Source organism: Podarcis erhardii (genome assembly GCF_964252035.2).
Source record: "Podarcis erhardii genome assembly, chromosome: 7".
In the NCBI taxonomy this organism is placed as follows: domain Eukaryota; kingdom Metazoa; phylum Chordata; class Lepidosauria; order Squamata; family Lacertidae; genus Podarcis; species Podarcis erhardii.
In genome coordinates, this window is record NC_138511.1 from 21,721,356 (window position 1) to 21,724,905 (window position 3,550).

The following is a 3,550-nucleotide window of genomic DNA, read 5'->3' on the forward strand; positions in this document are numbered from 1 at the left end:
CATTCCTCAGATGAAAATAGGGACATTCTATTCTATATTGGTGGGATGCGGGTGGCGCTGTGGGTTAAACCACAGAGCCTAGGACTTGCCGATCAGAAGGTTGGCAGTTCGAATCCCCATGATGGGGTGAGCTCCCATTGCTCGGTCCCTGCTCCTGCCAACCTAGCAGTTCAAAAGCACATCGAAGTGCAAGTAGATAAATAGGTACCACTCCGGCGGGAAGGTAAACACCGTTTCCGTGCGCTGCTGTGGTTCGCCAGAAGCAGCTTAGTCATGCTGGTCACATGACCCGGAAGCTGTACGCCAGCTCCCTCGGCCAATAAAGCGAGATAAGCACCACAACCCCAGAGTCGGCCACGACTGGACCTAATGGTCAGGAGTCCCTTTACCTTTACCTTATTCTACATCATATCACTGATGTAGCATTTCCTCCTGGTCAAGTACTAAAGTTATTAGAGGAAACACACCAATCTGCAGTATTTTAAGCACAGAAATCTTTGAATTTATGTACTGCATTTAGGGAAGCCTAATCAATGAATACAACTAACTGGCAATGGTACTGATGTAGAATAGAATGTCCCTATTGTCATCTGAGGAATGTGGGAGGGTATGTAGCAAGAATATTCCGCCTTGCAGGGCTGTTGTCACAATTTCTGATTTAAGTTCTATCAATGGGCTGCATCAATAGGAGTATAGCATCTAGATCAAGGGAAGTAATTGTGCCACTGTATTCTGCTCTGGTCAGACCTCACCTGGAGTACTGTGTCCAGTTCTGGGCACCACAGTTCAAGAAGGACACTGACAAACTGGAACGTGTCCAGAGGAGGGCAACCAAAATGGTCAAAGGCCTGGAAACGATGCCTTATGAGGAACGGCTAAGGGAGCTGGGCATGTTTAGCCTGGAGAAGAGGAGGTTAAGGGGTGATATGATAGCCATGTTCAAATATATAAAAGGATGTCACACAGAGGAGGGAGAAAGGTTGTTTTCTGCTGCTCCAGAAAAGCGGACACGGAGCAATGGTTCCAAACTACAAGAAAGAAGATTCCACCTAAACATTAGGAAGAACTTCCTGACAGTAAGAGCTGTTTGACAGTGGAATTTGCTGCCAAGGAGTGTGGTGGAGTCTCCTTCTTTGGAGGTCTTTAAGCAGAGGCTTGACAACCATATGTCAGGAGTGCTCTGATGGTGTTTCCTGCTTGGCAGGGGGTTGGACTCAATGGCCCTTGTGGTCTCTTCCAACTCTAGGATTCTATGATTCTATGAATGCTAAGCAATATTATTTCTAGTGCTCCTCTGGCTATGATGAACAGGACAGCTGTCTTCTGAACCCACTGCCTTTTGGAGCTCCCACAACCACTAACAGACCAGACTTTTGCTCCCATGGCAGCTACCCTTCAACTACAACCTGACAGGACCCTGACAGCTTCCCTGCCCCCTTAATGGTAGTCACCCATATTTTGAATCATTATCATATACCAAAGATCCTTATCTTTGGGTTGTACCCCATTAAATCCTGCTCAGAGTAGATCAATCAGAATCAATGTACCTACGTTATGCCACATTCACACCAGACATTTAATGACACCACTTTAAACATTAACAGCTTCCTTCAAGGAGTTCTGGGAGCTGTTTTCTATTAAGGGTGCTGAAATTCATTCAGTAAAGGTAAAAGTAAAGGGACCCCTGACCATTAGGTCCAGTCGTGGCCAACTCTGGGGATGCGGTGCTCATCTCGCTTTATTGGCCAGCATGACTAAGCCACTTCTGGTGAACCAGAGCAGCGCACGGAAACGCCGTTTACCTTCCCGCCGGAGCGGTACCTATTTATCTACTTGCACTTCGATGTGCTTTCGAACTGCTAGGTTGGCAGGAGCAGGGACCGAGCAACGGGAGCTCACCCTGTCATGGGGATTCGAACCGCTGACCTTCTGATCGGCAAGTCCTAGGCTCTGTGGTTTAACCCACAGCGCCACCCGCATCTATTTTCTATTAAGGGTGCTGAAATTCATTCAGAGACCCTCCTATTTCCCTCACAGAACTACAATTCCCAGAATTCCCTGGGAAGAGGAATTGATTGTTAAACTTCTCTGCAGAAGGTATCACTCCCATCTACATGGCTTATATGTAACTGGGACGCACCTAGTTTAAACAAACCCATCTGCTGCCACACAGGTCATATGAGTCTCAGGTTTGGGGAAGAACCAGAATATCCAAGTAGGGGTTACCAGCTGCCATTTTGGAAAAAGAGAAAGCCACTATATTTCCCACGTGCTTTGTCTTCATCACTGCCAGGCATGCTTGGTGTCAACGTAGCTACCTTCATGAGGAACAAAATGCACAATAGCTGTGAGGATGTGATTAAACCGACGTTCTTTCCCCTGAAAGTGCAGAGATCCAGTTCCAATAAACTGTGAACTGCCATGGTTTTGCAAACACTCTTCCTTGAAGGAAATGTATGCTGGTCCTGTGGGTTACCTGAGAGGCGTGGTCCAAGTCTGGTCCGTGGTCAAAGGTGCAACGTGGAGGCAGTCTGTAGTAGCTGAAGCTGGGTGCAGGGCAGGGAGTCGGGTGAAGTCAGGAACAGGCTTGCAAGCAGGGAGCCAGGGTGGGTCAGGAGCTCAGACAGGAAAGCAGGATAGGGTTCAGGCAGGAACTAGCAACCACAATGTTGCTCTTGCAACTTGAGACTGGGGCTGGCTGGCTTTTATCTGCCCCAAGTCATAGGGTGGCCCTGGTCCACAGGTGACTCGCCTCTCCTGGCCTGGAGGCGAGCGCTCCTCCTGCAGGAACTTAGTTCCCTCCGCCTCTCTGCCCTGAGCCTCTGCAGCTCAGGAGAGGCTGGAGGGTTACCGGACCCAGAGGCAACCTCAGCTTCCTCTGATGGGGCTGAGAGTGGAGCACCTGCAGGCAATGGGTCCTCCATCACCTCAGGAGCCAGAGCAGACTCAGCTGGTGCCTGCACCTGAGGATCCAGCACAGGTGAGGACCCTTCAGGCTCATGCCCCAGCCCCAGCTCATCTGGTTCTGGAGGTGGGGAATGCTGTGCAGGCTAGGATCCCTCAGGTTCAGCATCGGACTCCGAATCCCAGGCCATCACAAAATGCTTTCCTGGTAGATGTCTTAGGAGGACATCCTGTCCCAGAACCCATGAGACATGTCCTCAAGATGAATGATCCATTCACACAGGCATCAGGCCTGCAAGTGTGTCCAATGGCCGGATGGATGATGGGCATTGTAGTTCAGCCACAGTTTTAGGGCCAAAGATTCCCTATGCCCTGCTCAAAGTAGACCCAGCTTGGCAGGAGGCTTCTCCTCTATCTTCACGCTACCTTTTAACAGAAACAAATGTGCACCCAGTATTCTATGATCCATTTGCTCGCCTTCCACAAATGCATATTATGTGCAGAACCTCTGGCTCATTTAAAGCGCATTTCTTTAACCTGTTTACAGTGGGTTGGAGAGGAGCGACAATCTCAACCCTCTTCTTTGAAATGGTGTGTGAAACTCTGCTATCTGTTCTCTGTAACTCTTCCAGCTCCTGCTCCTGAT